The 12,729-nt window shown below is 41.6% G+C and overlaps 3 long non-coding RNA genes across 4 annotated transcripts in view; all 3 read right to left on the bottom strand.

Annotated features, from left to right (window-relative positions):
* LOC309350657 overlaps positions 1-12,729 on the bottom strand; it is a 144,809-nt gene that overhangs the window by 67,154 nt on the left and 64,926 nt on the right. The window lies entirely within an intron of this gene.
* Positions 1-12,729, bottom strand: part of LOC309350661 — a 27,425-nt gene extending 14,696 nt beyond the window's left edge. For both annotated transcript variants that reach the window (XR_014160481.1, XR_014160482.1), the window contains exons 1-2: positions 11,948-12,729; positions 7,375-8,051 (exon numbers count right to left, since the gene is read on the bottom strand). This is a non-coding gene — a long non-coding RNA (uncharacterized lncRNA). The remainder of the gene's footprint in view (positions 1-7,374; positions 8,052-11,947) is intronic.
* Positions 557-3,443, bottom strand: LOC309350663. The gene is made up of 2 exons (XR_014160483.1): positions 2,763-3,443; positions 557-1,432 (listed from the first exon to the last, which is right to left on the bottom strand). It is a non-coding gene; the product is annotated as an uncharacterized lncRNA (long non-coding RNA).

The following is a 12,729-nucleotide window of genomic DNA, read 5'->3' as shown; positions in this document are numbered from 1 at the left end:
TAGATATATCATTTTTAGGCCCACAGTCCCCCAAAGCAGTGAGCAGCATATTAACGCAACAAATGATGCCATAAAACATACTATAAAATACTATAAATCAATCATCAAAACAGATTTAGAGTTGGAAAGGACTTCGGGAGTCACCTAGGTCACCCCCGGTTCAATTCAGAGACATTTGTACAGGTATTCTTTGTGCAAGTGTGATTTAAAAAAATCCTTCCTAAATAGAATGATCTTAAGATATTTACATTCTTCTCCTTTTAACCCCATCCCATATTTTAATTTATTTAAAAAATTCTATCCTTTCAGGATAGAATTCTACATTTCAGGACAAGCTGTTTACATAAACAGATAAAATACAAACATTCAAACACCTCTTTCCAATAAAACTAAAAACATCCCACAGCTCAGCACAACAGTTATATAAAAAGCAACTTAAACAATTAAGAGTAAATTGAACTTCTGAATCTCAAAAGATCTCATGGTCTCCTTTCAATCTGTTCCCGGGCAAATGGAAGACCCTTGCCAGTAGATACCAAAGACAAGCGCTCACACAGATGATGAAGTGTTTCATTTATTCATTTCTAAAATCAAGAGCTGTTGCTTAATTGGACTGAAGAAACAAACAAGCTCTTAGCAGCCCTTACAGCACAGGCCATGCTGAAGCTCCAGGGATGGCTTTTGGCTGTAATTGGAAAGTAGCCTACATTTCGGATTCCCATCCAAAAGGCTTTATTTCCCACTGCCAAGACAGAGCAGTGCTGCTGAACTTTATAAATGAATGAGGCAGAGCCCAAGAGACTCTGGCCAAGGTACAATCTACATCTGTCCAGGCGCAGCTTCAGGCTTCATAAAAGTGTGTTATCTCCACTACTCTCAATTCCTGGTTTAGCAGTGGATTCATACATAGCTCAAATACATATCAAGAGGGTATTGGGGATGTAGGCATGATTTAAAAATACCCCTCCAAGCCTTTCATTGAGAGGCTTAAGCATCTGGATGTATTTAGCTCACTTAAAACAAGGTTAAAAGGGGCTTGTTTTTGCATGGATGCTGACTAACCATCCTCTGTTAGTGTGATTGTTACCTAGTAATCCAGAGTGATGGGTTGATCAGTGAGAACTATGACCCAAGATGGTAACTAGAAATCTCTATCCAATATTTGGAATGGGATATGCATCTGTGAGGAGAAGACAGAGAAAGAGGTAAAGGCAGTTTGAATTTAGAGAGAACAAGACTGTGTGTATCCTGGGGGAGCTGTGAACTGGCTGAAGGTAAAGAATCTTGGGATGTAGGAGATTTCTCTGGGGATCTGGTGCCTGCTGTGAGAGAATTCATTCACTTTCCACTTTGCCCTGCTTATATATTTGTAAGTAAAAGCAAATATGACAGAAATACAAGTCTGGTGTTTAAGTGAGATTGTAGCACCCTGCTTGTGGTTAACGCTTAGCTGGAATGAAATATTCAACGCAGCAATAGAGAAATTAAAATAGTAATTTATTTGTCAGACAAATAAATAAGAGGCTCAGTGGTACGTGGTTACCAAGCTCTGGCCTGGCCTCCTGCCATTCTGGCCAGCACTTATATTCCCTTAATCCAGCCCCCTTTGCTCCTCCTGTGGCTGCCTCTGTCCAATCAGCCTGGTTGAAATTCCTATTGGCTGTTTGCTAGAGCCAATCACAAAAGATACACCCACAAAAGATACACCCACTTCCTTGCCCTTATAAGGGAGACAAAGAGCTATATATATGACATATAAGTAATAATATATCTTACATGGAATCTTAATTACCAGCTCACCTCTTGCCCTTCTTGCCCTATTGCCTTCTAAAACAGATGTTTAATCTTACATTTTATGTTCAACAGATGTCAAGGATCTTGAGTTTCACATCAACATTGAAAGATTTCCTTCATTTAATGTTTCTAAACAAAATGCCTGACAACTATATATCAAGACTGCTTAGATGGCGTCTTCTGTCTGGCAGGGTGGGGGGCTGGTGGCTGACTTAATTTCAGGATAAATACAACTTTTACAACCATAAGAATCTAGCATTCCTTAAATCCTTTGCATAATTACATTTAAGCCAATATATTTAAGCTAATATATTTCATACATTTATCATAGGTAGCCTCTTAAAAGAATAAAGCTTCTCAAAGTGAAAAGGAAGGAACTCAATAAAACACAGCTTTTAAAAGAAGCCTCTTCAGTTTGCACCTCCCCCTTTCCCCCTCCTCTCCAGCCTCAAAATAAAATAGGAAGAAGCTGCTTCTTCTGCCAAGCCAGTTGCCTTTCCAACATTTAACACATTTTAACCTTTTTTAACTCTCTTAGTTTAAGAAACAGCTTTAGAAAAAGACTTCCCCCAAAAATGTTCTCTTTCCAGCTAAATGTTTCTCCCCATTGCTCCTGGCCTTTTAACCTTAGAAAGAAGATCTGGCTCATTTTACTGGGAGGCACATTAGTATTATCTTTCCCCATTCCTAATGGTGTTTTCTCAGCCTTGGGGCAGCATATGTAATTCTCCCTTTTTATGACTTTGAGAATTGTTTTTCTACTATAAATCAATGGGGCCCTTCTTGTCTTAGGAGGAAAAACATCTTGCCAAGGTTCTTTTAGGCAGCTGGTCTTTTGCCTGGCATGAAACATTTGAAAATCCTTTTTTTTTAAGCTCATTTTTAAATACAAGCCTTGATTGAAATATATAGAAGCTTTGATAAAAATGCAGGCTTATGATTAGATGCCTCAAGATAACAGAAATCACTGGGTTAAAGCTGTCAAAAAGTCCAGAGGTAGGATCTGTTAGAATTCCTGCTCCATGATTGCAGTCATGGGATTTTTATCTATCACATGACTGTGTGTGTTTTGACTCCACAGAGTGGAAAGTGACGGAGAGAGAATGTTTGTGTTACTGTGTTCCGTGAAGGGGGACTATTGTCCTTTGTTCTTTCTCTTTGCTATCTGATGCTAGAGAGAGAGGGAGCCATGTTGCAGTGCTCCGTGTGTGTTTATATGTAGATTAACCAAAATGCTGAGGTCTGTTACGGAAGCTGCGATGACTCTGTGGATCCCTAAGTGTGCTGGTGTCTGTTGGCATTGGTCGCTGTGATGTTTGGGCTGAAGAAAGCTAATGAAGCTCCTGACCAGGAGGGAGAGAACATGCCAGTTGGGCATGTATCTCTGCCAGGGTCCTACTCGAGTGTAGGATGAGCTCCTGACAGCATCATTATAAATTTACAATGGGGTGGAAGGTTTGCAGGCTATGAAAGGCCTGCTCACAAATTTATTGACAGCTGCACAAATTATTATAGCTAGGAAGTGGAAGGGGCAAGCAGAATATGAAATGGAAGAATGGTATAAAGAGGTGTGGAATATAGCTATTAACACGTGCCACCAAGGCAAGATGGGGGAATATGCAGGCACTGGCAGAGGAAGAGAAAGAGGAGTGCAGGGTGCCATTGTGGCTGCCCCCCACCCCCAGGACGCCCCACCCCCGCAGGCGGCGTGCCCCGCCCCCAGGATACATGCCAGCCCCACCCTTGCCTGCTCTCTGCCACTGTATGCATGCGAAATGATTTTGAGTAGATATGGAGGGTGTTTGTAGAATTTATACTGTTAAAACGGAAAGGGTCCAAACCATGGCAAGAGGTGCTGAAATTTTGGGAGGTTGGATAATTATAATGGAATGGTATTGGTGGTGGGGTGCACATTTTTATTCTTATTTATTTATGATTATTACTTTGTCAAAATAAAATAAAGAACTTTTAAAAAGAAAGAAATGCAAGTCTGCAGTGCACTCTAATCCAAAAGAAAGCAAAACGCCATAGCACTGCCTCTGTAATTTCTCATCAGTCAGAAGTTAATGTTTTGTACTTCCCCAAGCTGAAGAAAGTTCACAGCTTTACACCATGAATGGTGGACCTGTGGCATTTCAGATGCTGTTGCACTATAATCCCAACCATCCCTTGTCATTGGCCATGCTTGTTGGAGTTTACTCCAGAAACCTTTGGAGAGCGACAGGTTTCCCATCCTTGCTTTACATGGTCTTCTCTTTTCCTTTCCTTTCCTTTCCTTTCCTTTCCTTTCCTTTCCTTTCCTTTCTTTCTTTCATTTGGGGGGAGGAGAAAGCATAGGGAAGTTATCACATTTTGTAATAATCTGCTTCTCTATAAATGTATAGACCATAAAATTGGGCTGCAGAAGCATGCACACAGGCCCTCCACCCAAGGCAATGTAAGTCCCTCACACAAAGCCCTACACCATTAATAGGGAGCCTGTGGTCCTACAGCAGACATAGGCAAACTTAGCCCTCCAGATGTTTTGGGACTATAACTCCCATCATCCCTACCTAACAGGACCAGTGGTCAGGGATGATTGGAGTTGTAGTCCCAAAACATCTGGCGGGCCGAGTTGGCCTATGCCTGTCCTACAGCATTCAACTCCAACTCCCATCAGCCCCATCCAGCTAGGCTGGGGGTCAGGGATGCTGGAAGCTTTGGTCCAATAGCTTCTATAGCGCCATAGCTTCCCCATTCTTCTCTTAAACAATTTGTTGTTTAGTCGTGTCCGACTCTTCGTGACCCCATGGACCAGAGCACGCCAGGCACTCCTGTCTTCCACTGCCTCCCGCAGTTTGGTCAGACTCATGTTTGTAGCTTCGAGGACACTGTCCAACCATCTCATCCTCCATTGTCCCCTTCTCCTTGTGCCCTCCATCTTTCCCAACATCAGGGTCTTTTCCAGGGAGTCTTCTCTTCTCATGAGGTGGCCAAAGTATTGGAGCCTCAGCTTCATGATCTGTCGTTTCAGTGAGCACTCAGGGCTGATTTCCTTAAGAATGGAGAGGTTTGATCTTCTTGCAGTCCATGGGACTCTCAAGAGTCTCCTCCAGCACCATAATTCAAAAGCATCAAAGCATCAAAAGCATCAAAAGCATCAATTCTTCAGCCTTCTTTATGGTCCAGCTCTCACTTCCATACATCACTACCGGGAAAACCATGGCTTTAACTATACGGACCTTTCTTGGCAAGGTGATGTCTCTGCTTTTTAAGATGCTGTCTAGGTTTGCCATCGCCTTTCTCCCAAGGAGCAGGTGTCTTTTAATTTCGTGACTGCTGTCACAATCTGCAGTGATCATGGAGCCCAAGAAAGTAAAATCTCTCACTGCCTCCATTTCTTCCCCTTCTATTTGCCAGGAGGTGATGGGACCAGTGGCCATGATCTTCGTTTTTTTGATGTTGAGCTTCAGACCATATTTTGCACTCTCCTCTTTCACCCTCATTAAAAGGTTCTTTAATTCCTCCTCACTTTCTGCCAACAAGGTTGTGTCATCTGCATATCTGAGGTTGTTGATATTTCTTCCGGCAATCTTAATTCCGGCTAGGGATTCATCCAGCCCAGCCTTTCGCATGATGAATTCTGCATATAAATTAAATAAGCAGGAAGACAATATACAGCCTTGCCGTACTCCTTTCCCAATTTTGAACCAGTCAGTTGTTCCATATCCAGTTCTAACTGTAGCTTCTTGTCCCACATAGAGATTTCTCAGGAGACAGATGAGGTAATCAGGCACTCCCATTTCTTTAAGAACTTGCCATAGTTTGCTGTGGTCGACACAGTCAAAGGCTTTTACATAGTCAATGAAGCAGAAGTAGATGTCTTTCTGGAACTCTCTAGCTTTCTCCATAATCCAGCGCATGTTTGCAATTTGGTCTCTGGTTCCTCTGCCCCTACAAAATCCAGCTTGCTCTTCTGGGAGTTCTCGGTCCACATACTGCTTAAGCCTGCCTTGTAGAATTTTAAGCATAACCTTGCTAGCATGTGAAATGAGTGCAATTGTGCGGTGGTTGGAGCATTCTTTGGCACTGCCCTTCTTTGGGATTGGGATGTAGACTGATCTTCTCCAATCCTCTGGCCACTGCTGAGTTTTCCAAATTTGGTGGCATATTGAGTGTAGCACCTTCACAGCATCATCGTTTAAAATTTTAAATAGTTCAGCTGGAATATCATCACTTCCACTGGCCTTGTTATTCACAGTGCTTTCTAAGGCCCATTTGACTTCACTCTCCAGGATGTCTGGCTCAAGGTCAGCAACCACACTACCTGGGGTGTACGAGCCATCCATATCTTTCTGGTATAATTCCTCTGTGTATTCTTGCCACCTCTTCTTGATGTCTTCTGCTTCTGTTAGGTCCTTTCCACTTTTGTCTTTTATTATGGTAATCTTTGAACGAAATGTTCCTTTCATATCTCCAATTTTCTTGAACAGATCTCTGGTTCTTCCCATTCTATTGTTTTCCTCTATTTCTTTGCTTTGCTCATTTAAGAAGGCCTTCTTGTCTCTCCTTGCTATTTTTTGGAAATCTGCATTCAATTTCCTGTATCTTTCACTCGCATTTTGCTTGCCTTCTCTCCCCTGCTATTTGTAAGGCCTCGTTGGACAGCCACTTTGCTTTCTTGCATTTCCTTTTCATTGGGATGGTTTTAGTTGCTGCCTCCTGTATAATGTTACGAGCCTCCATCCATAGTTCTTCAGGCACTCTGTCCACCAAATCTAAATACTTAAACCTGTTCCTCACTTCCACTGTGTATTCATAAGGGATTTGACATAGATTGTATCTTACCGGCCCAGTGGTTTTTCCTACTTTCTTCAGTTAAAGCTTGAATTTTGCTATAAGAAGCTGATGATCTGAGCCACAGTCAGCTCCAGGTCTTGTTTTTGCTGACTGTATAGAGCTTCTCCATCTTTGGCTGCAGAGAATATAATCAGTCTGATTTCGATGCTGCCCATCTGGTGATGTCCATGTGTAGAGTCGTCTCTTGTTGGAAAAGCGTGTTTGTGATGACCAGCTTGTTCTCTTGGCAGAACTCTATTAGCCTTTGCCCTGCTTTGTTTTGAACTCCAAGGCCAAACTTGCCAGTTGTTCCTGACTCCCTACTTTAGCATTCCAATCCTGGGATATTAAACAATATCCCAGGCCAAATCCCAAAGCATTTGCTTTTCATAGAATTGTAGAGTTGGAAGGGACCCCGAAGGTTTGAGCTCTCCTTGTGTACATTCTCTCAAGCAAAACTGGTTTCAACTACCTTCCAGCTGGATGGGAATCCAACAGAACCTGAGAGCAGCCTAATGGTTTTCAATATCCATTGTTCCCTGTTAATGCCTAGGGTTGTATGGCAAGTCAAGACTAGACGGGGGGGGGGGTTCACGTTTCAGAAAACAGCAGTATGACTTGCAGCAGTATTTCCATGGCAAGGTCACTGCAACCAGAAGTCATCTTGTTAAACTCGCAAATATATGGAAATTAAAAAGGATATGTTTCCCAGCCAATTTCAGTGGTTCCCAAATCCTTGCCGTGATGCTAATAGATTCCTACCTGTTCAAAATCAAAGCTTTCAAAAAGTTTGGATGGGTTAGAAGGCAGTTGAAATCCACTTTGAGTAGCCGAGTTGAACAGAGCAGGTGGCTACCTTGGAGCCAAGGAAAGATGGAGAGAAAACAGGTAAAGCTGTTAAGAAAGTGAAACATACAGGCAGTCCTCAACACACTGCAGAATCTCAAAGGAAGGCTTTTGGGCAGTGTTCAAAACTCCCATTGTTCTAGGCGCATTTTGCAACAGGGAATTTAATTAGCGTTAGATTCTGAGTTCTGGGTGCAGTATTGCACCTAAGATTTCAGATTAAAACTGCAGAGTGGAAGGAAAGGAGGACCTTTTTCTGCCTCCTCACTTCCAGCTACTTTCTGAAGACTGGAGAAGAGACCCTCTTAAGAATATTAGGGGGGTGGGCAGGGGAAGGACAAGTGAAAAATGAACATAGTATTTTAGCTGCAGTTCATTTTCAGCTTTATATTCTTGTTATTTAAAAAGTGAACCTAGACATTCCGTAGTTGTGCCCATAACCCAGGTTTAAGGTGCCATTTAGCTCCTAGCTTTCTTTCATATCTCAGTTTCTAGCCCTGCTTTTGGGGTGTAGGTAAGGGAGGTCAGGCTGATGACTCAGCTGGGTGGAGAACCCACTTGTGCCACTGCAGATGCATAACGAGAACCACAAGCTGAAAAAAGAAACCAGAACAACTCAAAAGAAATCATAGTTGGACTTTACACAGCAAAGCAAATTTAAGCACTAGACCAGATGATCAAAGAAATGAAATTAGGTTTTTCCTATTTGGAATCTTGCGATCACAAATAGATTTGTTTCTGAAATAGCTTCCATCTTCTATCTTCTATCAGGCATTATGTACACAATTCAAGAGCTGCTTCTTAAAATTTCAAAGACTGTTGTTCAACTAGTGCATCTTAAACTGAACATGTGTGCTACAAATGTAAATTACTGATAATATGGCTATATTTCCATTTAGAATACATATTGAACTCTGGTGGCCATAGAAAGTGTAGGATATATATTGATCTATCCAGTATCCTGGAGCTATGATTTGGCTTTTGAGACAGTCAAAACTTTTCTCTTATTTTCTTTTTGTAAAATATAGGGCCTAATGAAGCCACAGTTAAGCATATTTTAAGAGTTGTTCAATACAAATGGTTTAGAAATGAGCTTGAAAATCCATGGGACTGAAATTGGGACTGGATTGTGTCCAGACTTCTGAACACGCATACAGCCTATTGTGCCCTGAACAGATGATGAGGACTTAACAAGCAGTATTTATGCTCTGGTTTCTCTTCAGATCGTATAAATCTTTCACCTTTAACAAGTAGTATTTATTTTTCAGTTCTCATTTGTGGTCACTAAAATGAGACTTTACTTACTGTTCCTTTAATGCATAATTGTCTCTAAAATATATGAGTTTTACTATATGCATATTTGCCAAATGTAAAACGGATGATTAAGTCCACTATCTGGAAGGGATGCAGTGACATGCAGAGAACTGAACAGAGGTGAGAGGGGGAAAGCTTTTCTCCCCATCATAATTGTCTCTTGGGAACTGTGGTCTATGCAAATGTTGCCATGTTTTCAGATTTACTAATTATTCTTAACAATTCAAGCAAGTCGTATGAATAATCCTAGGACTGTTGTTCAGCTGCGAGGCAGCCCTTACAAATACTTCTGTGAAATGCAAAGTGTGTTGGCTGGTTTTGATCTGACTCACAAGGTGACAGTGAGGGTCTTTCTTGTTCCTTCTTCTAGGTTCTCATTAAAGCTTTTTTTGGGGGGGGGGGTTACTGAATGTCCAGTATCTTCCAATTGTCTCAGTGAGCTTCCCATTAACCTTGGGGGCGGGGGGTGTCCAGCATCTTCTAACCTGCCCTGCCACCCTCTAGCAGTGATAGGGAACCAATTTCATCTCAAGGGCCACATTCTCTCCAGGAGCTGCTAAGAGACAAAAGTAAGTGGAATAATGGAGGTGACGCCTACCTTTGTACAGTAGGCTGCCTTCTAGCATGCTACACACACACACACACACACACACACACACACACACACAATGCACAGCATTATCCCAGTTGAAGGATGCACTTCAGCCAGGCAAAAGCAAGGAGAAGGCAGAGCAGGGGCGTAGACTGGGAGAATCCTGAGAGCCATATAGAGGAGACTAGAGGGATGCATTTGCCCTCAACCTGAAGTTCCCCTTCTGGCTGCCAGGCCACAGATTCCTCACTCCTGCTCTAGTCGTGACCAGGCCAAGATAGATTATGTGCACACACAACTCACTTCCCATAGTACACAGTACATAAGCGCAATGCCACATTGTGCACTCAAGATGGCCGCATTGGTGGGGGCGTGAACTATCTTCTAGAAGCAGCAAAAACCGATGCCCCGTTCATGCTACAAAGCAAGAGTAAATGGTCTTTTTAGTTCAGAGACACAGCTCTTCTTTTGCAAATCTGTTCTGTGCCCACAAGGCACTGTTAAATAATACTGATTTTGTCTAACAGTGTTTGTAAGGTGCTGTACAAAGTGTCATGGCTTCAGCCCAGAAGTATTTTATTTTATTTTAAAAGATTTATAAACATTATATTTTTTTAAAAAATAATCTTTATTACTTTCCAAACTTATGACAGACAAGAAAAAAGAACAAAAGAAGAAACAATACAATGAACAATACAAAACACAACCTTAACACTAAATTAAACAAAACAAAACAACAACAATTTAAAAAAATATATAGCATACCATTTTGTTAGTCTATCTTTCATTCCCTTATTTCATCGACTTCCTCTCACCTCCCTTTTTGTATTCCACTTCTGTTACTTGTTTCAGCAAATCCTTTCCATCTTTCTCTATTTTTATCATTATGAATGTCTTAACATATTTTTAACCTTAATTTCCATTAATACTAAAATATTTATATTAACTCCTTATAGCATTTCTGCTAAAGCCATAAAGTTTCATTCCAACAATTTTCAAACACTCATTAATTTTACAATATTTCTATGTACAAACTTTAGACTTTCCCAATCTTCTACCACTATCTCTTCTCCCTGGTCTCGGATTCTGCCAATCATTTCCGTCCATTCCATATAGTTCATCAACCTGGAGATCTTCTGTCCAAGGCTCTTAAATCTTTTCCAAGTCCCTTCTGCAATTCTTCTTCATATTCTTTAATGCTGAAAATGCTGAAGAGCAAGTCTCGGGGAGGCCCCAACCCAGCCATGCCCCCATTCCCTCTCGACAGGCCAGCCAACTCTCCACAGCTAGAACCAAGGTTCATACAATATCTTAAATCATGTTTCAAGACTCCTCCAGATCCAAAGGCCCCCACAACTCCAATCACCTCCTGATCCAGATTCAGAACCCAAAGGTCAATAAATCCCTGCATGAAAGAGTCTATCCAACCTTCTTTCTCCAGTGCAGTCAGGGCTCCAATCTTCAAATTCTGACTTTTTCTATATTCATTCATAAGAGGCCTCCACTTATAGTCCTCGATTTGCCTCTGAAAGGCCGGGGCTTCCACTTGTATTACTTTAGGTTCAACATCCACAACTTTCTCCTTCTTCTCCCCAGTTTGTCCTGTCAAAGTAGTTTCCTGTATCAAATCCTGAGCAATTTCTGTATTAATGGTCACTTTTTGTCCCAAATTTATCACTTTTTGTTCCAAGTTCTCAAGTTTGGAATTCATAACATCCGTCTTTTTATGAAGCTGTTCCAGTGAGTAGCTTATCTTACATAAAACAGTCACTAAAGCTCCTTCTGTCAACATTCTTAAAGTCCAAGGTCAATCTCTGATTCTCACAGCTCTTATCTTGCAGCTGGAAAAAACCCACTCTTGTTACAGTTTCAAAAGCTCCCTCTAGAGGGAAACAGTCTCCAGTTGTATCGATCCTTTCATGCACATTTTAAAATATAAAGTTAGTTTCAATTTTCAATTACCTTTCCTCCTTTTTGAACGCAGAAGAGGACAATGGAAACAATATATTTCTCTTATTTAGCCATCTGTCAACATGCTATCTGTTCACAGTCAATGAACTCTCCCAAAACGTTAATTCTGCTGGCAGCCCTTTTCCAGGTTCAGAGCAGTGGTAATTTAATTTTTCACCTTCCCGCTTCGATGCCAAATTAATAAATTTAAAGATCCAATTTTCCGTTCTACTCATGGGTAGTTGTTTAAAGTCAAATTGTCCACAGGAAAAAGTCAGCGCTCTCCGGCAACAGCGATGCGGCTTCACTCCGTGAAAGAAGCAGTCGATTCAAAGCACCGCGCCGTTCACCCCACTTCGCTCCGGATCCCCAAATCAGGGTTTCCCCGCGAGTAGGGGAGGCGCAAAAGGTGCCAGCCGAATCCCAAGTTCACAAGCTTCTCCCGCCTGTGATTTCAACGGGTCTCCGCCTTCGCCGTGGCGGTCAGACCCTAATTTCCATGGAGCAAATTCCTCCCGATCGGAGGAACTCCGCCATTGCCTGGAGGTGCCAACCCGGAAGTCCCCAAGATTTATAAACATTATAAAGTATCAGAAATGTACAGAAAATGAAAAATAAGTATAAAACACTCACCAGAAGTAATGAAGTTAAAATAACAATACAACGCCAGAAGATGATCAACAATCATTAATTAAAATGTTCAGTCAGAAAAGGCTTGTGTAAATAATAAGAGTTAAGCATGAATCTGAAATGGCACTCAGTAGGGGCATGCCGTATCTTAGATGGGAATAAATTCCACATTAAAGGGGCCACAACACTGAAAGCCCTGCTACTGGTAGACACAAGGAGAAGAGCCAAAACCTTTGGCACCAACAGGAGACGCTCTACCATGCATTGTAGTGGCTGGGCAGGGGTATAAAGTTGTATTTTTTTGTAGCCCCATTCCAAGTTGTTAAGTATCTTAGCTAGGCTTGAATATTATGCCTCTTTACTTGTGGAATGGGGTGGGCAACATTTGCTGTTCTGCCTCTGACGGTAAAATCTCTTAAGCCAGTCCTGACTGTTTAAGGTATAAATCCTTTGGCCTGAGCCTGATATTTAAAATTCAAACCCATCTCTGTGTTCTAGAACTAAGTCCAGTGCTGTTTATAACTGCATCACAGAAGCTTTTGTTCTGAGCTTTTGAGCACCTATGTGTGCTTGCGGAAGTCTAAATTTTACCTCCCCCCCCCCTCCAGTTAATTCTTTGGTAGACGTTTCTAGCAGTGAGGTCCAATGGGACACAAATACAGTTGCAGCAAATCCTGCTTTTTCATTTATTTGAGCAAATACTTGAGATAATTATTTTGAAGCATTTCTCCAGCCCTGGTAGTAAACTGTATTTTTAATTGCTGCTTTCGTATGCATGCTGTTTT

This window comes from Podarcis erhardii, assembly GCF_964252035.2.
Source record: "Podarcis erhardii genome assembly, chromosome: 10".
Classification (NCBI taxonomy): domain Eukaryota; kingdom Metazoa; phylum Chordata; class Lepidosauria; order Squamata; family Lacertidae; genus Podarcis; species Podarcis erhardii.
This window is presented reverse-complemented; position numbering and strand designations above follow the sequence as displayed.